This window comes from Crinia signifera, unplaced genomic scaffold (genome assembly GCF_055691185.1).
Source record: "Crinia signifera unplaced genomic scaffold, ASM5569118v1 HAP2_SCAFFOLD_253, whole genome shotgun sequence".
NCBI lineage: Eukaryota > Metazoa > Chordata > Amphibia > Anura > Myobatrachidae > Crinia > Crinia signifera.
The window spans coordinates 69,033-95,000 of NW_028142146.1; the positions used below are offsets into that span (position 1 = coordinate 69,033).

Here is a 25,968-nt window from a genome sequence, read left to right on the forward strand (position 1 = left end):
ACCTACTCTCCCTCACCACCCTTCTTGCCTCCCCTCCTCCCTCCTTCTCCTCCCCAACACTGCCTCCTATCCCCTCTCTCTCACCCGCCTCTGTCAACTCTCCCTTCCTTTTTTTTGCTGACTCCTCAACCCCTTTTCTCTCTTCCCCCCCTTCTCTTATGTGCTCTCGCTTGTCGCTCCCCTACTGCCTCTCCTCTCTCCCCTGCGCCTCTCTTTCTGTCAGCAATATCTCTCATCTCCTCTTTATTTCTCTCTCTGCCCCTAGTCTTTCTCCTTCCCGCTCTTTCCCTTTCTGACACTCATAAAACACTGCTGCCTCTCCCTCTTATTCCTCTCCCACTGCTGGCTGTGAGTGGGGCACTGCTGCCTCTCCCTCTTATTCCTCTCCCAATGCTGGCTGTGAGTGGGGCACTGCTGCCTCTCCCTCTTATTCCTCTCCCACTGCTGGCTGTGAGTGGGGCACTGCTGCCTCTCCCTCTTATTCCTCTCCCAATGCTGGCTGTGAGTGGGGCACTGCTGCCTCTCCCTCTTATTCCTCTCCCACTGCTGGCTGTGAGTGGGGCACTGCTGCCTCTCCCTCTTATTCCTCTCCCAATGCTGGCTGTGAGTGGGGCACTGCTGCCTCTCCCTCTTATTCCTCTCCCACTGCTGGCTGTGAGTGGGGCACTGCTGCCTCTCCCTCTTATTCCTCTCCCACTGCTGGCTGTGAGTGGGGCACTGCTGCCTCTGCCAACTGAACTAATGGGCCCTACACACGGACCGATAATCAGCCACTTTCTGAGCGATTTTACATAATTTTACTAAACCGCTTAGAAAGTGGCTGAATATCGCTGTGTGTGTAACCCACAAAGCGATATGGATGCGCAGCCCCGCGGAACCCCGATGAATAACAGCCCTGCCTGTAAATTTAAAGTGATCACTCAGAACGCCTTGTACATCTCTGCTGTGTGGTGGCTTCTGAGTGATCACTGAAGGGGTCAGCCCGGCCGGTCACACAGCCACCTCCTATAATGTCTCAGGTACCTGGCCACCCACCTCTCACTGTCTGCCTGCAGCAGGAAGCTCTGACCAGCGGTAACTTCCTGTCTGGACTCTGCAGCATGTCCCAGGAGGCTGATGGGTGGCATGCAGCGGTCTCTGGCAGCGCAGGGTTAGGCGGGGTAGCGCTGGTGGACATTGGGTCCTGCAGCGTATGTGAGATTATCAGCAGTGTTCCTGCAGTGGATGGGAACTACTAGTTCCCATCTGCCGCAGAGACCCTGCCGCTGACTTCACATACGCTGCAGGGACCTCCTGCCCGCCAGCGCTACCCGACCCTGTGCTGCCAGACCCCGCTGCATGCCACCCACCAGCAGGCAGGGGGTCCCTGCAGCTTATGTGAGATCAGCGACGGGGACCCTGCAGCTTATGTGAGATCAGCGGCGGGGTTCCTGCGGCGGATGGGAACTACTAGTGACTGGTGACTTCTCATACGCAACAGGGATCCCCTGCCCGCTAGCGCTAACCGCTAGAAGCACCCCTCTACCTCTAAGATGCCCTGTGCACCTCTTCCAAGATGCCCAGCTCCCTCCTCACCCTCAGATGCCCAGATGCAGCACCCGGACCCCTTCCCCACTCACGCCAATTCCGCCCCCACTCGTGGCACTTCCGAACCCCTCCTCACCCTAAATAAACTGACCCTTGTGTTGGCCTTGTCTCAGCGGTGGTCTTGGTCTCCCTCATCCAGCGGTGCGGAGGAAATAAAAATTCAAAATGGCCACGGCCTGACAATCATGGCTTGTCATTGCCCCAACCCCTGGAGCTGGCTATATTAACCAATTCAAGACGGGGCAGCCAGTCCGATGGCGGAGGGGGAGCAGAGAAGAGCTCCAGAAGAACAATCCCTGAGAGGTGGTGGAGGCCATGCAAAAGAGCTGCCCCAGGTGAAGACTCCGCAAAAGCCCTGGGGGGGCAGGAGCAGCCCCCCTGGGTGAAGACAAGATGAAGTTTAATAAAATATTTAAAAACCTGTGTTTTTTTTATATTTCCTTTACAGGGGGGCTATAGGTACCAGCAAGGGCGTAACTACCATAGGTGCAGGGGGTGCAGCTGCTATGGGGCCTACTTTGCCTGTCAAAGTATCATGTGCTGTATACATTTTTCAGCATTAGATGATAAATAGGGATCCTTAAAAACTTTTGCTATGGGGCCCACATGTATCTAGTTACGCCACTGGGTACCGGTGAGCCATTAATGCCCCACATGCTGGTACCTGTGGTTCTCCCAAGTGGGATACTGGGAAAAGTCTTCAGACCTTGCGGGTACCCTCTAATACCCAAGGTCTTAAGACGATGCCCAGTATCCCATAAGGACTTTGTGAAAAGGAATTACCGGTAGGTATTAAATTCCTATTTTTACGGTTTAAACAAGCTATCAACCCTGCACCCACCGCTCAGGGGTGCAGGGGATAGCCTCGGGCTTCAGCCCAGGCCTGGGTTGATTAGTTAGGGTGGGTAATGTTTTGGCCATGGGACCCCATCGAGAGTGTCCCCTGGCTACGGCATTACACCCCCTTCTAGTGGAGCCTAGTGCTGGTCCCCAAAATACGGGGGACCCCTATTCATTTTGTCCCCTGTATTTTGGAAACCAGGGCCGGCTCAAGAGCCTGGTGCGTGTCCTCCATATCTTGGGAATCAGGACCACTCTGAGCTCTGGGCTGGTCATGAGGGGGGGGGGGGGGGGGGGCAGGAGGAGAAGAACCCCACGACATTTTTTTTTTAGATTCAGGGTATGGCCGCGTAATAGTACAAATTCACATTACACCACACAGTAGTGCCACTTAATCACACTACACCAGCTAGAACCACTTGGACACACTGAGCCAGGGTTACGCACACCATAATGCCTGTTAGGCATTATGCCACGCACAGTCATGCCCATAACACAACATGCCACACACCGTAATGCCCACAATTTATGCCACACACCGTAGTGCCCCAGTACTCCTGCTTATACATACTGTATGATGCCTCCAGTAGTGTCCCCCCCACACACACACAATTCCTAAAGTAACGCCATTACAGATAATGTCCACAAATGTTCCACCACATAGGGGCAGATTTATTAATGGGGCTATATACGTTTAAAATAACAGGTCCCGCTTCTCCTGCATAACGAAGAGAAGTGGGCACGCTTATAACTTTGATGTATGATGCAGGCGGCTGTCGATAAGGAGAGATGTTACTTCCTGTCTCCTCAGCTCTCCTTATTGGCGGCCAGGCAGCACTGCGCGAGCGCATTGTAAAAAAAAAAAAAAACTCCCCTGGCCGGCTCTGTGGGCATGCGCAAGATTTTGTTATCGCAAGATCTCCAGCGCAGCCCACAGCCAGCAGCAGGGCTAGTGCTGTCCCCACAGTGGGGAAAGGACAACACTAGCCCTAAGCTGAAGAAGCGGCTGTTAATACATCGCCCCGGCCGCTAATTGCTGAGGGGGATTACAGAGGACAGCCGCGCCGAGCGTTACTCTTCAGGCTGTCCCTAGAGCCCATTAGGCGTGCTGTTAATACATATAAAAAAACGTAATCCCCCCAGTTAACATTGGTTGATACTTCTGCCCTATAGCAACGCTCCTGCTCCCCTCTTAGCAGACATTTCAAATGTGGTCACTGCCGGACATTAGAGATAGAAAAAGAGTAAAGAGATGGGGTGAGGGGAGGGGGTGAGGCGAAGGCAGGTCTTGCTCCAGCATCAATAATACCTGTAATAGCACCAGCTGCCAGCACTGGGGAGCAGTAGAGCACTGGTGGCAGGTAGAATCGGGAGCAGCAGTACTCCGACAGCAGGCCCCCAGTTGCAGTAGCGGATGACCCAGGGAGGAGAGTTCAGACAGCAGTGGCGGGTGGTCCAGGGAGCAGGAGTGCTCCGGCAGAGAGACCTAGGGAGCAGAGCTCTGGCAGCAGTGGTTGGCCCAGGGAGGAGAGCTCCAGCAGGCCCTGGGGAGCAGCGTGGGTGTCCGGCTCTGCCATGCTGCAGATCAGGGCACAAGAGCACAGGATGGCGGCTGCAGCACTCTTCCCACATGGGACACTGGGGGGGGGGGGGGGGGATTTATCAGTTTTCCTTATACACCAGCTGCAGCAGTGCGCGAGGCATCCCTGGGGACCCACTCAGTTTAGGGCTAAAATTTTGCGAACTCTGCTTTCAACCTATTACATTTGGCCCTCTGTCTTTCCTTTCTGTCTCTCCCTCATTGACATTCTCTCTGCTCGCACTCCTCCCTTTATCTTGATATTCCCCTTTCGCATTTCTTTTTCTTGAATCCCCCTCTCCCTCTTTCTAGCTCCTCTCAATTTTTTGCTCTTTCCCAGACACCCTTTTTGTCTATCAAACCACTTACTCTTTCTTCTGCCCCACCTAAGAGGCATTGTAGTGACGGTAGATTGGGTAGATCAAAGGCAGACTATGTAATGGAACCCATAAACAGTGAAGTGGGGTCCCAACTGTATAAAGTGAGGGGTACCTGGGCCCCACACATTTTTGCACCTAGCACGATCACTGGTTGTGTAAGAGGCATTACGGTGTTGGGCATAATGTGTAAGGGGCATTACTTTGTGTGTGGCATATTGTTTAAGGGTCATTAATAATAATAAAATAACGAGGGGAGCTTGAATGGAAATATAGAGCTATGGATTGTTTGGATAACCCCCCAAACCGGTTTCTTGCCTAGGGCCCCATTGAGCCTAAATCCGTCTCTGCCTCCTTCCCACCACCCCTTCCTGCTCTCACAATCATAGGCATGTCCCTCAAAGCCTGCACATCCTACCTGCTATAGCATGTAGTATTTGACCCTAAATTGTGACCTGGAACTCATTTTAAAAAGAAAATTAGGGTCCCCGGGGACGAGCTCTTCTGACCCTGACATGAGCTGGCAATGGTGGGCAAGGGGAGGGAGACATGCAGGAGCAGTTAGGGAGATGGGGAGCAGCGGAGCCAGGCAGATGGTTACTTGCATGAGAGCACAGCGCTAATGTATGGGATACCTATTGATGCTGGTAAAAGGAGATCTGCCTTCTATTCCCACATCGCCCTTTCACATCATCTCACTGCCCAGCCCTCTAGCCCACTGTCACCTCAATCCATTTCACCTTGCCCCTTGTTACATTACCACTTCCCATCGCCCTCTTCAACTCACCCCCATCACCACCCCTCTGCGCCATGTTTTTGCTCTTTCTTGCTCTCTACCAGTTCTCTTTTCTCTAGCCTATGCTCTCTCTCTCCAACCCTCCGTCACCCTCTCGCCCCTTCTGTCCATCCTCTTTTTCTCTCCCCCTGCTCGCCTCTCTCTCCCTCTGACAGGCTCTCTCTTCCCCCTCTCCACCTGGTGCAGCCTCTCTCCCTAAAAAACACTTACTCCATCTTTAACCATCAATTGTGCACTGAAAATCTTCATTGAATTCTACTTTTTGAAAAAAAAAGACTAATAAAAATGATTGTATGGACTTCGTTTGTATACATCATTTGAAATAACAGTTAAAGGAGGCTTGAAAAGACCAATTAGGAGATCACGTAACCCCACAAGTTGGCCAGGCGCCACCGCTAGGCAACTTTAGGCATTAGCCTGGGGTACCGCCCACTGGAGGGCGGCACTTGGGCGCTGGACCCCCCCCTGGCTCAAGGTAAGCAGTGCAACTCTCCCCCACCCCCTGCTACCCCCATGGATTAACACAGCTGCCCTCGCCGCATCAACTGCCAGCCCCTTCCCTCCCATGGAGCAATGCGGCAACTGCATCACAACCCTCCCCCCCCCCCCCCACGCGGTCCTATAACACCCCCCTGTGGTGCAACGTGGCGGCGGATGCATCACCCACGCCTGGGCCGCTCCGGTGCCTTGCACCGTCCCTGAAGGTGCCATCCCACAACTGACAGATGTCTGATTCAAACCTCTGTGTATAGGCACACTTGGATTTATACCATTTTTATTTAGAAATATATATATATATCTGTGAAGTGACCCATTTACAACTTTTAAGTAATTTATTGTGCCACCTAAACCAATCAGTTACACAATTTGTGTCCCATAGTTCCTTTTGTATCCGTCCCCCATTCTGCCTCCTTGTGCCTCTAAAATCCAAGTCTGACCTGATTACCCTGGCAGCTCCTCGGGAGAGCTCACATACTATATGGCACTGGATGTAATAAATCCCTGGAAGCTGCAGGCGGAGGTTTCATAATTTCATTCATCCGCCTGGCTCTTAGTGCCCCCCCTCCCCCTACATCGGATGTGATACATTGTGGATGCTGAGCAGCACCCTCGATGTGCCGCTGACGGCTGCACATAAGGGTTATCTGCTGTATGTATGTGTGTGTATGTATGTATGCTCTCCAGCTCTGACCTGAACGCACGGGACCGCGCATCGGATCAGATGTCATTCACATGCAATTTGGGCAAGATTCGAGTGAAATCGGGCCAAAATCACATAGGGTATGGGGGCCTTGACTGTGCCCTGTTATGACTATCTGTTCCTCTTCTGGCTCTCAGAGCCTTTGTCTGTGCCCCTTCTACCTAAATGTGCCAATATATGTATCCTTTCAGCCAGTTTTCCTTTCCGTATCCTCTCCTGTTTTTTGTATTATCCTGTCTTTATTTCGCTCCCTCTCTTCTCGCCTCTATGTTCCATTCATCCATTCATCCATCCTCTTGCCCCCACCACTTGTTGTATGCAACCTCATCTGTTTCAGTAGCACCCACAGCTTGTTCCATTCTCTGATCTGTGGTGCTTCAGTCAGTGCATACCAATTGCCCGCTATTCAGTGTCCCACTGGTTACCCATGAGTACAGCTGATTCGCTTCTCCTCATCTGTGAGAACCAAGCTAGTCCCATAACCGGTTCCTGCCATGGATCTACACTTGCTGGCAGTGGCACCCTGTAGTAACTATCCTTCCTCCCACCCCCTGACACCACTGGCCCGAGAAATCCAACTACGCCCACAAGTTCTCCACCTAGAGGAGTGTGGCTGATAGCTTCACCCCGCACTTCTCTTCTGCAAGTCTGATGTATTCACATTAGAAAAGAAAACACGGTTTGTGTGTGGGGGGGTGTCGGACATTTATGGCGTGCCTGGGCACACAACACACCCTCCCTTTGCCCACTAGGATTTAGCCTAGCTATGTCTAAATGGGCTACAAACTTGTAGTCTAAAGGACCTGGTTCTTTACGCAAGTGTCTTGTAAAATGTGATGTACTTTTGGATTTAGCCTACTTACATAAAATGGGCTGGAATCAAGTGGCCTACAGGACCTGGTCCTTTACACAAGATGCTCATAAAATATCGGGTCCCTCTGCCCACTTGGATTTAGCCTACTTATATAAAATGGGCTATAATCAAGTGGCCTAAAGGACCTGGTCCTTTACACCAGATGCTCATAAAATATCAGGTCCCTTTGCCCACTTGGATTTAGCCTACTTATATAAAATGGGCTATAATCAAGTGGCCTACAGGACCTGGTCCTTTACACCAGATGCTCATAAAATATCAGGTCCCTCTGCCCACTTGGATTTAGCCTACTTATATACAATGGGATATAATCAAGTGGCCTAAAGGACCTGGTCCTTTACACCAGATGCTCATAAAATATCAGGTCCCTTTGCCCACTTGGATTTAGCCTACTTATATAAAATGGGCTATAATCAAGTGGCCTAAAGGACCTGGTCCTTTACACCAGATGATCATAAAATATCAGGTCCCTTTGCCCACTTGGATTTAGCCTACTTATATACAATGAGATATAATCAAGTGGCCTAAAGGACCTGGTCCTTTAGACCAGATGCTCATAAAATATCAGGTCCCTCTGCCCACTTGGATTTAGCCTACTTATATACAATGGGCTGGAATCAAGTGGCCTAAAGGACCTGGTCCTTTACACCAGATGCTCATAAAATATCAGGTCCCTCTGCCCACTTGGATTTAGCCTACTTTTATAAAATGGGCTGGAATCAAGTGGCCTAAAGGACCTGGTCCTTTAGACCAGATGCTCATAAAATATTTTAGGTCCCTCTGCCCACTTGGATTTAGCCTACTTATATACAATGGGATATAATCAAGTGGCCTAAAGGACCTGGTCCTTTACACCAGATGCTCATAAAATATCAGGTCCCTTTGCCCACTTGGATTTAGCCTACTTATATAAAATGGGCTATAATCAAGTGGCCTAAAGGACCTGGTCCTTTACACCAGATAATCATAAAATATCAGGTCCCTTTGCCCACTTGGATTTAGCCTACTTATACAATGGGATATAATCAAGTGGCCTAAAGGACCTGGTCCTTTAGACCAGATGCTCATAAAATATCAGGTCCCTCTGCCCACTTGGATTTAGCCTACTTATATAAAATGGGCTGGAATCAAGTGGCCTAAAGGACCTGGTCCTTTACACCAGATAATCATAAAATATCAGGTCCCTTTGCCCACTTGGATTTAGCCTACTTATACAATGGGATATAATCAAGTGGCCTAAAGGACCTGGTCCTTTAGACCAGATGCTCATAAAATATCAGGTCCCTCTGCCCACTTGGATTTAGCCTACTTATATAAAATGGGCTGGAATCAAGTGGCCTAAAGGACCTGGTCCTTTACACCAGATGCTCATAAAATATCAGGTCCCTCTGCCCACTTGGATTTAGCCTACTTATATAAAATGGGCTGGAATCAAGTGGCCTAAAGGACCTGGTCCTTTACACCAGATGCTCATAAAATATCGGGTCCCTTTGCCCACTTGGATTTAGCCTACTTATATAAAATGGGCTATAATCAAGTGGCCTAAAGGACCTGGTCCTTTACACCAGATGCTCATAAAATATCGGGTCCCTTTGCCCACTTGGATTTAGCCTACTTATATAAATGGGCTACAATCAAGTGGCCTACAGGACCTGGTCCTTTACACCAGATGCTCATAAAATATCGGGTCCCTTTGCCCACTTGGATTTAGCCTACTTATATAAAATGGGCTATAATCAAGTGGCCTACAGGACCTGGTCCTTTACACCAGATGCTCATAAAATATCGGGTCCCTTTGCCCACTTGGATTTAGCCTACTTATATAAAATGGGCTATAATCAAGTGGCCTAAAGGACCTGGTTCTTTAAGTGAGTCTTTTAGACCACTAGGAAATAACCTAATTTTATTGAATTGGCTAAATCAAAGTGGATAGAGGGAACGGTCCTTTATCCCACTAGGAAATAGCCTAACTTTAATGAATGGGCTAAATCAAAGTGGATAGTGGGACCAGGTCCTTTAACCCACTAAGAAATAGCCTAGTTTTATTGAGTAGGCTAAATCAGTGTGAACAGAAGGACCTGTCCTTTAGCCCACTAGGATATAGCCTATTTGTATTGAGTGGGCTAAATCATAGTGCCTGGAGGGACAAGGTCCTTTAGCCCACTAAAAAATAGACTCAACCATTCTAAGACTGCCTGGGATGGGGAAGTAGAGGGGAGGAGTCAGCCATACTTGTAAATTTCTTAAAGTGCCCATGCTCCTAGTGGTCGCCCTCTATTCCCCACTGTAACTCCAGTGCCACCTAGTGGATGAAGGAGAAAACTCTTCACTACTGTATAACCGCAGCTCACCGTTACCAATTCTAAACAGTCTCTTGTTACAGTACATCTTCAGTTGTGACACCTGTCAGTATCACACTGACCCCAGGGGTTAATAAACTGCTTTCTGTTCTACCCTGATACTAGTAAATCCCCTAAACTCCAATACTGCTCTAAAACAAACAGTCATATTTATTGTGGGTTTTATTACTGTTTTAATTCAGCTCATCCTGGAAAAGGATTTGTGGCATTGAGAAAACCTCTGCGAGTATTTATAACAGTGTCTTGAGAATAAAACATTAATCTGGTCATGTAATTATAATTATGGTCAAAATAATAGGCAAAATCAGTGCTGGTGGCTGCCAATCGTAAAATATGTGATAACAGAAGTGAATCACTTGCCTCACCACATAATTACTTTTAAGTACGATATAAACAATCAACTAAATATATATTTTTTTGGCATTTTTCAATAAAGAAACTTTTAGCCTAGTGCTGCTGTGAAAAAAATTCTGATACTCTCTCTAGGTCTGTGGGTCCCAACCTCGGTCCTCAGGACCCCCCAACAGTCTGCGTTTTCCAGGTCACCCGGCAGGTGCACTCATTATTCACTGACACATTTTAAAAGATCACAGGTGGAGCAAAGTATTTCACCTGTGATCCTGCATGGAGGCCTGGAAAATGTACACTGTTGGGGAGTCCTGATGACCGAGGTTGAGAACCACTGCTCTTGGGTGTTGGGATTTAAAAAAAGTTTGGGAACCACTGTCCTACGCCATACTAGAAAGATGTACCGAAAAAGTTACTTGCAGCCAATCAATCAGGTCTGAATCATCCTCTACATTTAGTTTTCTGTACTGTTGCTGGAAGTCTGCATACTTTTATTCAGGCAATGTATGGTTCTATCTATATGATGCTTTGAAATAAAAATCATTCTTTAAAAAAAAAAAAACCTTTCAAAAATTCTATAGACTTAATGTTCTATAGAAATATCTCACAAGAAGCATTTAGGCATAGACACGCCCATAGGTTTATTTATTTATTAACAGTTTCTTATATAGCACACACATATTTCACAGCGCTTTACAGAGAATACTTGAACATTCACATCAGTCCCTGCCCCAGTGGAGCTTACAATCTAATCCCTACCACACACACACACATTCCAGGGTTAATTTTGTTGGAAGCCAATTAACCTACCAGTATATTTTTGGATTGTGGGAGGAAACTGGAGTACCAGGAGGAAACCCACGCAAGTATGGGGAGAATATACAAACTCCACACAGTTAGAGCCATGGTGGGAATCGAACCCATTACCTCAGTGCTGTGAGGCAGTAATGCTAACCATTACACCATCCGTACTGCTCCATGTGGAGTTAGACACGCCCTTTGGGCACTGTGTGACACGCCCCTTACAAAGGCGCTTGGCGCATCCTACTGTAATTTTCCTGACTGTAGTTTTCAATTGGAGGGAAGTATGTTGTAACCACAAAGAAAAGTGATCTACATCAGATTCATAGACTTGTTAATAGTACCCCTTTTATACCAAAAACGCCAGGTCGCATCTGGGTTTTTGATCCCTGCTTCAAGCCGGGTGTGACCCTGCGTTTGCACCCTTTTACACCACTGTCGCATCCCCCCTGCCGCTTGGAGATTATGTCATCTCCGATCGCCGCCGCCAGGACCCGGAATGCTGCGCTGGGGGCAAGCCCAGCACTAAGGTAATCTGCTGGGCTGCCCCTAGCCCCCGTCCACCCCTTGTCCGGGAGGTGAATGGATGCCGCTCACAGGCATCCATTTACCTCCTCTGCTAATGCTGTCTGCAGGGTATAGCAGACAGCAGTGTAGGCTGCCTGTGACCCCCCCCCCCCAACCTGCGGACACTGCACCGCGCCCCCCCCCCGGGGTGGCCCTTTGGGACCGCACCCGACTCGGCTGAAATGATGCGGAGGGGTTACAATGCCTTTTGTTATATTTATTGTGGCACAAACACTCTGGGAAACTGTATATAGGAAAGTAGTGTATGGCGGCGGATGCTGGGAGTAGTAGTATAAGAACTGATAGTGTTAGCAATATGGTCGTATCGTTCATTAGACCCCACCTACTGTATGTGACTGCCAAAACTGGCTTACGCTCTAGAGCAGGCATGTACAACCTGCGACCTTCTAGCTCCTGTGAAACTACACATCCCAGCATGCCTTGCCATAGTTTTAGCACTCGCTAATAGCAAAACTATGGCAAGGCATGATGGGACTTGTAGTTTCGCAACAGCCGGAGGGCCGCAGGTTGGACATGACTGCCCTAGAACAGTGGTTCCCAACCCTGGTCCTCAAGTACCCCCAACAGTGCACATTTTCCAGGTCTCCACACAGAATCACAAGTGATATAATTAGCTCCACCTGTGGATCTTTTAAAATGTGTCTGAATAATGAGTGCACCTGCTGGGTGACCTGGAAAACGTGCACTGTTGGGGGTACTTGAGGACCACGGTTGGGAACCACTGCCCTAGAATGTCATGTGCATGATCTAGGGATCCATCGTCTTGGACAGAGATAAAAGAAGAAGATTAAGAAGCATTTAGAGCAGTTTCTGTTGTTTTACAGCTGCGCTAGCATAATGCCGGGAGATGATTGCTTGGTTCTTTGTAAATATCCTCTCTGGGAGAAGCAACCGCAGGCCGCTTTCAGGGGGTGTGGCGGAACAGACTCAACATTAGACCCCGCCCCCAGCCAACTTATACTGTAATTTGGCTTCTAATTGTGGTTTTACCTAACATTTACTGACTACCGGTACTCTGACAAGGGAGCGAGCGCAAAGAAGCCCCGTGCAGGTTCGGTGGCTCATCGGGCATTTAGCAGTCGGGATTCCAATGTCGGTATAGTGACTGTCGGGGGGCATCCGGCTCTTGTTATCATCTTTGTGCTTAATTCAATCTTATCCTCATGTATGTAACCCGAGAATGGGAGGTTTATCAGCTGCATCATTATTTCTCTTTCCTCCACTAGGTGACACTGGAGAGTTACAGTGGGGAATAGAAGGGCGACCACAGGGAGCTTGGGCACTTTAGAATAAATTAACAGTGACTAACTCCTCCCCTTCTACTTCCTCTCCTAGGCAGTCTTAGCATGTGCCCTGCGGGAGCTGGGCGCATTGTTAGCTCACTCTTGGGCTTTTCTAATTTTTTCTTTATTTTTCTGGATTTTTAAGATCTACACAGGCAGATAGTCCCTGTCCCTATCTGCCTGCGACGAGGGCGCTGTTGAGGGACCGGTTGCAGCTGCTTGCAGCTTGCCTCCGGAACCTGGCTGACAGAACCACCGTTCCGGGGTCCCCGGCGCCGCTGCATGCAGCGCGCCTCGCGGACCGCAAGCCTCGGCGCGTACAGCAGCTACAGGGGTAAGTATGCCCCCGGGTCCCTGTTAGCAGGGAACCAGGTGGGATTGCTCTAAAAGCGCGTCTCAGTACTTTGAGAGTACAGCGCGGCTCAGTTCTGTGAGAGTACAGCGCGGTCAGACAGGCAGGTAGCACCCTGCCCTACCTGCCTGCAAGGGGACCACAGTAACAGAGAATCCGGTCGCCGCTGCATGCAGCGTGCCTCGCGGACTTCCTTCAGCCACAAGCATGGCAGGGATAGGTATACCCTGGCTCCCCACTAGCGGGGTAGCCAGGTAGATGCATTGGCGGTTTATCCAGCTGCAACTATAGCATAATAATAGAGTACAGTATTTTATTTTCTTTGTATACTCTATTATTATGCTATAGTTGCAGCTGGATACCAGCATTAAGATCTCCAAGGGATCCATTTGCACACTTTTGTACAGTTTGTCAGTAAGACCGCTATCCGGAGTGAAAACTTACATTCACTATCCATTTACCTAAGGGTATGTACATTCTCAGTATTGAAAAAGTAACTACTTAATTGTGTATATACTAAATTAGTAATATGGCCTTTCTCCACCACCTAGAAAGTTACCCCTGAGGAAGTCATTTTTTTTTGACGAAACGCCTTGGGAGTTTTTTCCTGATTATATCGATTCGACCAACTGACTGCATACAAGCAAAAATGTTTTTACTTTGTTTTTAAATTAATTGTATTAAATACTGTTGTACAGTGACCAATCGATATATTTTCTTGATCCTTCTGGTGGTGGATCTCCATAAAATAGTGGCGCGTCTTCTATCTTTTTTCTTCTATTCCCCACTTCCCCTGCTAACAGGGGGGACTGACAGAGTGCTGCCCAATCTACTTTATCTAGCACATTGAAAGGGTACCCCACTCTTTGTTCTATATATATATATATATATATATATATATATATATATCCGGAAGGGCCGTCACTCTGGACTGAAGTGAGCTGAGATGTGTAGCTTGCCCCGGTGCCAGCTTTCAGAGGGCAGCCACAATGAACTGCCCACAGAATACTATGACGAAATGAATGGGCACTCGAGGACTCACAAATGCTGGTGAAATCAAAAGGCCGTGTTTATTCCATAAGTGGTCTTACAGGCGTCAACGTTTCGGGGGCCGGACCCCCGTCGTCAGGACAAAATGCAGACAGGGTGAAGTACAGAATAAAGTGCAAGTGCATGGGTATTTATAAGACATGTTAACAAATAGGCGCTAACTTACCCCCTCCCTGTAGCCGTCCCCCACGAGCATCCACAGGCCGGTTTCCGGAGTACTGCGCACAGCAGTGACGTCACCACGTTCGGCGGCGTCCAGCTGACCGCGCGTCATCACGGTCGTCATCCCGCGGTGACGTGGGTGGGCTGGGAAAGAGATTGCAGCTCACATTAGCATGAATACAAGTATCGTGCTACAGAAGTCATAAAGCAACAAAGGCATCCATACATACACAAAACTTCAGAGGATGCAAGTGAATAAAAAATGCAAAAAAACAAGTGGACATGACCATATTATGACTACATAGTGACATCTAGTGGCTAAAAATGAGAAGACATATATAATAAAAAAACGAACATTTAAAAAGGGTATACGTATAAAAAGATAACTGCGTGCGGCCCCGAATTGGAGCCGTACTGGGCAAAAGTCAAAGTGCATATGCTGGGTGAGGTGCAAACCCTATGGCGTGAGTGGTTTAAATGCAGGGAGAAATACTGAGTCCCTGCTGGGTATCTATAATAAGCAAAAACAGCCCTGTGTGGGGTGATGCAGCCAGCATCACTGTATGCGCATAGCACCAGAAGCCAGAAATTGCAACAACAGAATGCCAGCATCTTGTATATTATATGTTATCCTGGTGTGTCACCTGGACACCGATAAGGCTGGGGGACTGGTGTCACACAGTGGGATGACAAGTACCTTTAACAAGGGGGAGAGAAAAGGAAGAAGGAAGACATGATTGTGTGTTAGTGGACCAAAATGGTTACAAAAAATTATGTAGGCCAAGTGTGTCATTAAGGCCTTTAGGGTGTAGTGTGTCCATTTTGTAAATCCACTTGGACTCAAGCTGCAGAAGCTGTTTGGAACGGTTGCCACCCCGTATGTGTACCGGCACGTGGTCTATGATCTTATATTTGATCATTGCCATGTTATGTTTGGCCTTGGCGAAATGCCTGGTCACTGGTTGCTCCCCTGAGCCAGAATGAAGGGCTGCCCGTATGGCACAATCGGTCTTGCCGATGTAATGTATTCCACATGGACAATAAATGATGTAGATAACAAATTTAGTCGTGCACGTGAGGGGCCATCTGATTTAAAAAAAATTTACCCGTATAGAGATGTGCAACTTCGGTGCAAGCTGTCACGAAGCTGCATGTTGTGCAGCCTAGGCACCGGTAACAGCCCATTCTGGTGGGTCTGATTTGTCTAGAAGGGGTGTCAAAATTTGTAATCTCGGTCTTGACCAATAGGTCCTTCAAGTTTGGGCCGCGCTTGTAGCTCGGCATCAGCTTGGTGTCTTTGAACACCGGTAGCTCGGGATCCGAACGCACAATTTCCCACCAGTTTTTTACTCTGCTGGTGGTTTCTCGGCTGGCAGAGCTAAAGTCATTAACCCATGGAATACATGGCTTTATGACTTTAGGTGTTGCACCTGTGATAAGAGTGATGCGCTCACACGCCAGAGCCCTGGCCTTGGCTTTAAGTAGGCCCTGTCTGGGGTAGCCTCTGTCCTCGAACTTCTGCTGCATGATGTCCAGTTGGTGATGGGTTTCAGAGTCGGTATCAGTGATCCTGCATACTCTCAAAAACTGAGTATGGGAGACTCTCCACCGTGTTGCGTGGGTGCGAGCTGTTGTGTCTAAGTATAGTATTGCGATCTGTCGGTTTGACATACAAAGAAGTGTGTGTAAATCCCAAAAATACAAATGTGTAAAAAATAGGCGTATTTCTGCCTACGAATACACCTATTTTTTACGAATCCATTTTGGTACATTTCCCCCGATGTATACATAGTATATATATACACGCTATACTGCTGTTCTGTTCTCAAAGACAACATGAAGCATATATATCACTTGTGGAGCCGATATTTATGGTACAACACGCCCCTGTAATTCTCACATTCATAGAGATCCCACAGCACATCTCCCCCATGTGTTAGAGCCTGACATCTCCGATTTACAAACATGATCATTAGCGATCAGTTTGACCATGTTATTATTGTATACAGAGATCCATATGTAACACACCCGTCCGGATCCCTGTGTTAACACCATACAATTGTCACGCTAGATGCGGTGACATCTTCTTCACATCACTTCTTAAACATTGCTCGGGCAGTAGTCCCGTGGCATCTGAAATTTACACTTCAAACTTGCACCATTTTTTAACATTGTTTTACTGTTTTAATGTAGGTTATTTATGTGCCATTTATGTGTTGTTATAGGCAGAAGCCAAACCCGGATCCTGGAGCGGAGGTTGTCATACAGAAGTGGGCGATACGGTGGGGTCACCATAGCAACCCATCTACAACAGAGGGGAGCGTGATGATGCAGTGAGGCTCCGCCCACTGACATCCGCCCGCACCGGAAGCCGCACTGGACGCAACCGGGACGCTCCACGTACGGGAATGGTGAGTATGCACATGCAGTATGTATTTAAATGTTTGCTGTGTCACCCGCACGCGTTGTACACCTTGACAAAGGGGTATCCAGTCCCCGAAACGTCGGTCACCTCCAATAAACACATTGTTAAGCCCACGGAGTGCCGCTGCCTGCTTGGATAATTCCTTAGATAGATAGATACCAGAAAGAACCCCCACTGGGGGAATAAACAGCACTCACCAGTCTGTAGTTCAATGGAGGTACAACCAGGAGGTAATCCAAAGTTTATTTTCTGCAAGAGAGATCTTCTGACGTTTCGGTCCCCGCTGGTACCTTTATCAAGGCAGCCACTGTGTCAAATAGTCCCAACTTAAATCTGTGTGGGAAGGGGGATATATAGCCTTTGAGTATAAAGAAATATAAAAATATATGATACAGCCAGTACAGGATATGGCGGGTGAGCCAGTGAGAGGGACTATAGAGAGGTAGGGCAGGGGGATCAGAGGCGGTCCTGCAGCGATGCATAACCCACAACAGAGAGAGCCGGCACCGGGAAGGGTGATCCCTGGAGAGGACAAGGGCCTGTGCAGTGCTGTGAGCTGCTGACCTGTAAGGAGCGGAGGCTGCGCAGCTGTGAGACCAGGAATGGCGCCAGGAGAGCCAGGCTCCTCCAAGTCCCCTACTGCTGCCACCTGCCAGAGGGAAGGGAACCGCGCTGCCCCCACTAGCTGCCAACCACAGGAGGAGCCCCAAACCCGGAGAGAACAGAATGATGTGTGCTGCCGAGGTGTCCTACATAGTGCCTGCCTGTGGAGGAGCCGAGAGGGTGAAGACTAGAACCTCAAGGAAGAAGGTGCTGAGGGGGTAAATTACCTGGGAGCACACCCAGCCGGAGGATTCTCCTGAAGTTGCTCCGAAGAAGATAGAGGACGCAGCAAGTGGAGACCAAGGTGCGCAGGCACCGCGAAGGACACCCGCTCTCGAGGAACCAGGACTGGAGGACATGCAAAGGACCCCTAGCTGGAGACCTGTAGAAGCCCCCTCAGTGGTGCGGAGCTGCCCGTAGAGATGCCTGCCCGAAAGTAAGTTAAGAACACGATGTAACATCAAGGACAGGAGCTGCTCAGAGGACAGGTGACAGCCCAGCGGAGGAGAGGATAGAGGAGGATCCCCAGCCTGATAGGAGCCGGGGGTGGAAGCAGAGGCCGACCCAGAACAGCACAACAGGCGGAGCAGAGGACGACCCAGCACCTCCTGCTGCAGGAGCCGAGGACACGGGACACAAGGCAGACGTCAGGCTCATGGCAGATGCTGTGCGGCTGTGGTACAGGTATATGTGCGCTGTTGTGTGTTTATGCTGGGCGTTATGGGTAATAGAGGAGGTTTCTTTTTTAGGATGTCGGTATGTGGTAGACTCGCTAGTTATAGGATGTGTAGTATGCTAGGGTTTGTGGTTATAGTGGATGTATTTGTGTATGCAGGGCACCATTTGCGGATGTACTAAAAGGATGATCACAAAAAGGGATGATCGGGATGATTGCCTGCAGTTCTTATTCGCACCACTAGATGTCACAATTTTTTTTACTTCAACTGAGAATTTGTATGTTGGACACTGGTTGTGTATCCTGGACAGTCGGTAGAATAGGTAATCAGCGCTCAGTATCATTCTGTGGAGTTTTCGTAGCTTCTTAAAAGAAGCTGTAAGCGCTGCACAGGGAGGCCAGGCAGCGTCTCCCCTGTGCACAGTGAGCTGACAGGACGCGCTTCTGTCAGCTCCTGCTGTGCTAGCAGTGTGAGGATTCACTAATGAGAATCCTCACACTGTGCCTACCTAGCTAGTGTAAAAGTTAATAAAATAATAAAAACCCTAACTAACTCTACTCCTTCGGCTGCTCCGGCAGCCCTTTAGAATAGCACCCACTCCAGTGGGCACCTAACACGAACTGAGGAGTCTGGGATGCAGTAGGAGAGGAGCCTACCCTCCAAAAGCTTTAGGATAGGTGCCTGGCTCCTGCGGACCCTCCTACATCCCAATGTGAAGCTGTGTCACCAGGACCATTGAAAGAGAAAAGTATGTGCTGCACATACTTTTTGTACTTGCTTTTCATCGCATTGTATGCACAACGCACGTACAAGGATGAATGCGATGCGTGCTATTTAAGCTCAAAATGCACGCCCGCATCGAGACGTGTATGGGCACCTTAAGTCAGAGAGAACCTGAGAATTCTGACTGGGAAGTGCAATTAACAGGTCAGATGTGGACTGCTGCTTTGAAGTTGGATATCTCCATTTCCCCAGGGCCGATTTTAAAAATGCTGGTATCCCTGGAAAAAGGGGATCCTCAGCTATCAGAGTATGGCCCTTATACACCTGGGGCCCCAGAGCAAGTGCCCATTAAGCCCATACGAAAAGACCGCCCTGGTCCCGGTTCGCTGACGTCATCCGGGGGCGATTATGCTGTGTACACACGGGGGCGATAGGGGCTGAAATAGCTGGGAATATGGTTGCTGAGCGACCATATTGCCAGTGATTGGAGTGTGCACCAGCGATAAATCGCCGGGTGCGCGCTCCCGTTTTCACAAAACGGGACACTGGGCAATATGATTGCTGATATGATTGCTAGCAATATATTGCCAGCGATCATATTGCCCCGTGTGTACGCACCTTTATTCCTAACAATTTTGCTGCACCCGTCATCTTGAAACGTGCACATGTCCCTTTGTTGATGAATTTACAAGACTGCCTAATTAGAGCAATAATTGATATTTGCGTGGAGATTAATAACAGTATTACAGACACACATGCTATGACCGATAACACACACGTAACAGACTTATTTTAATTTTTTTTCTAATGCACTTTATTTCACATTTATCACTTTTCACTTATGTTTTTAATATTTCGCTGTCCTTAATAAATGATTCAATAAACATCATGTTTTAGCCAATTCTCTGTTTCTTGGGTCACTTTATTAATGTACCTATAACATTAATCAGAACATTAATATATGCTAACCTAGATTGCCCCTTGTAGGAATACTTTATCTTTCTTTGCTTCCAAGTCTAATACATATTCCTGGGTGCGCCTCCCCCATTACCAATTGATACTTAATATAGTAATGCAGGGGTGAGATAGCTATACCAATTACAGGCCGTTCGGATTGATAGCCTCTATCTATTAACCTGTATCAGCGATATCAGATGGTCGACAGTCATCAGGTCGACATACTGCAAAGTCGACATGGGTCTAGGTCGACAGGTCATTAGGTCAACATGGTCTAGGTCGACTGGGTTTTTCACTGGATTTTTGGGGGGTTTTTTGAGCCGACATGTGCCGACAGGCGGAATTTCATGCCCTACCATCCACTAGGGCAGGCGTTCCCAACCACGGTCCTCAAGGCACACCAACAGTGCAGGTTTTAGTGATATCCAGGCTTCAGCACAGATGGATTAATCCAAATCACAGGTACTAATTAAGTCACCTGTGCTCAAGCCTGGATATCATTAAAACCTGTACTGTTGGTGTGCCTTGAGGACCGTGGTTGGGAACGCCTGCACTAGGGTGCGGTGGGAGAATAACATAGAGTGCCAAGCACAGCCAGACATGCGAGGGGATGCGTTGCACTTAATCCTGTGTCCATGTTGACTGTGTCGGCATTCGGGTAAAAAAAAAAGTACAAAACCTATGGTAGCCAACCCTAGCCTTCGAGAGCTACCAACAGTTCACATTTTACAGACAACCTAGCTGCTGCACAGCTGCACTCATTAATCACTGGCACATTTTAAAAGATACAGATGGAGCTAATTAGCTCACTTGTGATTCTGTGAGGAGACCTGCAAAACATGCACTGTTGGTAGCTCTCGAGGACTAGGGTTGGCTACCCCAGAGCTAGACCATTTTGACCTAATGCTTTTTTGGACCAAATGACCTGTTGACCTTGACCCATGTCGACCTTGCAGTATGTTGACCTAATGACTGTCGACAATCTTTAGGTCGACCATATGATCCTTACCTGTTTCAGCAAGGGGTGTGAGGCCAATTTCTCTCCTGGGAATGGAGAAATATCTGTGTTTAGAGCCAGACTAGAATCACGTCTGCCCGCAGACAATAGATCGGGTATCATTTTTTTATTTTTTTTTATGTATGTTTGACAAAGGCCATACACTTCACTGGAGGCGAAGATCCGCAGACGAAGGCCAGAGCATACAGCTAATTGCTGCCGATCCTACTATTAAAAAAGAAAAAGGAATGTATTGTATACACAGAACATCGAACATGCCTTCCAACTTTTACCAATAGATCAGTGGGACCTGCATGCAGCTGGCCCTGGAAAGGGGCGGGGCTATGTGCAACGGGGGCGGGACCGGGCATCGAGGCCCCGGGTTTTCCATCCTCTTTGCCAGCGTACCCAGCCCCGTCTCTCCTTGCTGCGCACGGCACCTATCCAGCAATCACCGGCTGCTCCACAAAGCAGAGCAGCCATGATCACCTCCCCTCAAGGGACATCAGGGCAGGCTCCAAATAGCGGGACCATACCACTGTAATCAGGACAGTTGGGAGGAATGCTATAAATACATTATCATGTAGCGCCTATTATTCCTGTTGTCCGACTCTACCTGTATGACTACATGTGAAGGAAAACACAGAGGCTGCTTCTTTTGCCCAACGTTTGGGAATTTATGCTATTTTAGTTTTCGGAACTTGTCTCCTGTCCTACATAACAGTTTATAGACGCTGTGACCAGGGGTGAGGGTCATTAAGTCGACAGTAATTAGATCTTTTGGTCGGCAGTGAAAAGGTCTACATATGAAAAACATCGACCTGGTTTAAATTGATGCTGAAAACGGTCGACACAATCCAAAAGGCTGCATGAAAAAGGTCAACACAGGAATAGGTCGACATGAGTTATTAAAGAAAATTGTGTATGTGGAAATCTGCTGACACGGGCACTGTATAAGTGTACAGCGACACAGACACACAGCTCCAATTTCTATTCACTTTTTTCTTAATGCACTTTTTTAATTTTAACCTATTTTGCTGTTTTGTGCCAATGAATAAACTGTATATTTAGAACAATTGGTCTGTACACAGACTCCGTCCTGCCCCCACTTAAAGTTATTCCTCCTGGTTATATATGGTGGCTAATTATTAATATTATGTAGTTTGAGCAGAAAATATTGTGGTATCAGTGGATGAGTCAAAAACTCAGGCTGCTCCCGGATCCGAAGGCGCTACACCCCACGCCCCTGAAACAGCAGACACTGGAGGAGGATTCAAACCCGTGGTGGCTCAGCCTGAGTGGCTGTCCCAGACGCTGAACTAACGGTACACGCCACTGTACCAGCCACTCATACACGGACTGTTCGTGTATCTCGTAGCTACAATGCAGTGACGTCATTCACGCTGTGCCGCACCATCGCCACCTATTGGCAGCTGCTGGAACTACACCTGGCACATAATGCATCGTCATCACTGCTGCTCCCCCTACATGAGCACTCTGCCGGCTGTTCTGATGGAGGCAGTCACTGACTGGGACGCCATGCCCCTGCGTAGAAGAAGCGGCTGGTAAGTGCACATGTGCAGAACACCCCCTGAGCATTGAGCAACCTGTGGGTGAGGACTGGAGCTCAGTCTGTATGTTGGTCATGTATGTGACTCCCACAGGGCTGCTGCATGGTGCTCCTGGGGATATCTATGTGTATGGGCATACCAGTGTATCCTCAGCAGCGCTACTCTATGGCTCAGGTTGTAATATCTCAGCCCCAGTGCTGTCTGCATTATTATACACTGTAAATTATCTATCTGCTTTCCCAAAGTGTGACACAGGTGTATATAGACCAGATTATAATCTATGGGAAGCCTCTGTGTGTATACCATATGTTCTCTCTCTGCTGCAGTAGCTATGCGCGCTTTGCTATGTTCTATGATAATAAACACATGTGAGTGTAATGGTAAATATGTGCCCGGCATGCCAATGTGGTGAGATACAGGTGAGCCAAACCGTACTGGCTAGCCAACTGCACGTAGCCATTAGTGCAGATGTAGGATAACTGGGCATACTGTATATAGGCTGGGATCACTGCTGCGTTCAGGTGACACCAAGTACATGTCACCCGCCGGGATTGCTTGCTGGATGGTTATACAGGGATTATTGTCACATTAGTTATACTGTAGTCTAAAGTGTATACTGTATTATCTACCATCCTAATGGGGCATACACACAGGGGGCGGGATGTACTAAAGGGAAAATGTGATAAAACGGGGGTTTTACCGCATTTTCCTATGTACCATTATCCGTCCGCCCCATCTCCGCCTGGCAGGGTCTCTCAACCTCTGGGTGGCGATACCCTATAGATGCCTATGGGCTTCTATCGCCGCCCGCCGTCCTTGCGACCCATCCTCCATCGATCTACTCCTCCCTTAGCAGGTGTCACAGCCGGGAGGACATCCGGCTGTAGGGAGGAGGAGGAGAGGCAGGGGGACACTGACAGCCGCCAGGATGTGACGGAGACCCCCGCACACCACATTACAGGTATCGCGGGGGTCTCCGTCACCACAACCCGATGCTAGCCGCATATGTTAGTACATATGCGGTAGCATCGCGGCGGCTGGCGATTTACATTAATACATCCCGCCCAGGGGAATATGAGGCTTATTTCTAAGTGATCTGACTAGATCGCTTAGAAATGAAAAAAGGATCACTCCACGTGTATACCCTCTGGTGATGACGATTGCGCGGTCCCGCGCGTCGCTGTTGCCTGACTAGATTTACACTGCATCCAGTTATAAATCTAGTCATCGCCAGTGTTCTCACACCAGAGAACACTGGCGATGACAGATTGTTCAGCACACAATGCTGAGCCATCTGTGCTTAACTGCAAACTTAGCACAGAGGCTCACTTGCACTGTGTGTGCACAGCTTTAGGGATGGACGTCTTTGCAATTGATGACAATAGTGCATACACACTATTGTGCAATGGATGACCATCAATGTTTTTACCTATTGATGGTGATCCATTTTCTTTGACTGATTGGATTGTGGGCCAATCAAAACATGTAGGCGGTGCTTCATGAGTGTTGGGGCAGAGCTATGCTGGTGGTAAGGGTTGCTGGTCTTACTGTACTGCATATTAAAATAATAATAATAAAAAATATATATATAATTTATGTAAGGTGCTAAACAACATATAATGGTGATTCAATTGTTTTGTGCACCCGTAGCTCTTGCCTAATGTAGTGGGAGCTAAAGAATTGTTCGCAGCACTTGCCCTGGTCTTGTTGGCTGCATTTTTGCGCCCTAAATAAACTAGATGCAGCTTATTGCCCTACTGTGCGCGAAGGGTGCGAGGAGAAATCCAGGTGACGTGCAGCCTGGGAGTCGGGTCACCAAACAATTGACTTTGATTTTAAAGCTCGTTTGTCACTGAGCCGCCTTTAGCTGTTTTGAAACTACACATCCCAGCATGCCTTGCCATAGTTTTAGTATTCCCTAATAGCAGAACTGTGGCAAGGCATGATGGGACTTGCAGTTTCACAACAGCTGGCGGGCCATAGTTTGGACATGATTGGTGTATTGGGTTCGTTAGCTGTTCACTAGCCTTTTGCACAAACCACTTTGGCACATATGGAGATGTAATCTCTTTATTAGTCTTTTTATTAGTCTTGCACTCTACTATTACATATAATGCATGCCTTGACACCGTTTCACCGTTCGTGACACCCAAAATGTCGTTAAAATATTTGTTCCAACCAGATTGTTGCTCGGAAAATGTCCAAACTTTTTTTATTTCTTTACATTTTTGAAATACACAAAAAAGGGATTTTTGTAAGAACTTACCGTTCGAATTCCTTTCTCTGATATGGTCCTGGTGACACAGCTCAACACTGGGATGTAGGAGGGTCCGAAGGAGCCAGGGACCTATCCTAAATCATTTAGAGGGTAGGCTCCTCTCATACTGCATCCCGGACTCTTCAGTTCAATCTTTCAAAGCCACTGGAATACATTAACTCAGTACAAACGCCTGCACATATTATATGCACATTTTTTAACAATAACTGTTACTTTAACCAATTAAACATGAACATCATGAACACTGGCATACTTACTGAGCGTAAGGGAGGGATCGCTGTGTCACCAGGACCATATCAGAGAAAGGGATTCGAACGGTAAGTTCTTACAAAAATCCCTTTTTCTCTTTCAATGGTCCTGGTGACACAGCTCAACACTGGGACGTTCCAGAGCCGGTCCTTTGTGTGGGTACGCTCAGGTCTGCAGCTCTCATCACTGCTCGCCCGAATGATGCGTCCTCCGACGCGAACTCATGGAACCTATAGAATTTGGCAAAGGTATGAACAGATGACCAAGTGGCAGCCCTGCAAACCTGCTCAGCTGTTGCCCCATGTCGAACCGCCCAAGAGGTGGCAACTGACCTGGTGGTATGCGCATTTATCCTTGCCGGAACAGGCCTTCCAACTTTAGTGTATGCAAAAGCTATCACAGAGCGCAACCACCTAGCAATGGTCTGCTTAGATGCCGGCCAACCAATCTTGTGTATGTCATACAACACTAACAAGGTGTCAGTCTTTCTGACACTCTTAACTCTGTCACATAAATGCGTAATGCACGCACAAACATCCAAATTCCTCAATTTGTCCCTTTTTCTAGAACCCTCTGGGGGTTGAAACACAGGTAGAACTATCTCCTGGTTTAGATGGAAAGCAGAGACTACTTTTGGTAAAAACTGAGGTACCGTCCGAAGAACTGCCCTATCCTCATGAAATATCAAGAAAGGAGACTTGCATGACAATGCTCCTAACTCTGACACCCTCTTCGCTGATGCCACTGCCAACAAGAATACCAGCTTCCATGTGAGAAACTTAAGGTCCGCCGACCTTAATGGTTCAAAAGGTGCCTTCTGAGGCGAGAGAGAGAGAGAGGGTGAGGCGAGAGAGAGAGAGAGGGTGAGGCGAGAGAGAGAGAGAGAGAGGGTGAGGCGAGAGAGAGAGAGAGGGTGAGGCGAGAGAGAGAGAGAGGGTGAGGCGAGAGAGAGAGAGGGTGAGGCGAGAGAGAGAGAGAGGGTGAGGCGAGAGAGAGAGAGAGGGTGAGGCGAGAGAGAGAGAGAGAGAGAGAGAGAGGGGGTGAGGCGAGAGAGAGAGGGTGAGGGAGAGAGAGAGAGAGAGAGAGAGAGGGTGAGGCGAGAGAGAGAGTGGAGAGAGAGGGTGGAGAGAGAGAGAGGAGAGAGAGAGAGGGTGGAGAGAGAGAGGGAGAGAGAGAGAGGGTGGAGAGAGAGAGAGGGTGGAGAGAGAGGAGAGAGAGGGTGGAGAGAGAGAGAGAGAGGGTGAGAGAGAGAAAGAGAAAAGGAGAGGGGGTGTGGAGGAGGGGAAGTGA

The 25,968-nt window shown here is 48.3% G+C and overlaps 1 long non-coding RNA gene across 1 annotated transcript in view; it reads right to left on the reverse strand.

The window, feature by feature from the left end:
- LOC146054579 (uncharacterized) overlaps positions 1 to 25,968 on the reverse strand; it is an 88,170-nt gene that overhangs the window by 59,427 nt on the left and 2,775 nt on the right. The window contains exon 2 of the long non-coding RNA XR_014468265.1: positions 14,203 to 14,342. This is a non-coding gene — a long non-coding RNA (uncharacterized LOC146054579). The remainder of the gene's footprint in view (positions 1 to 14,202; positions 14,343 to 25,968) is intronic.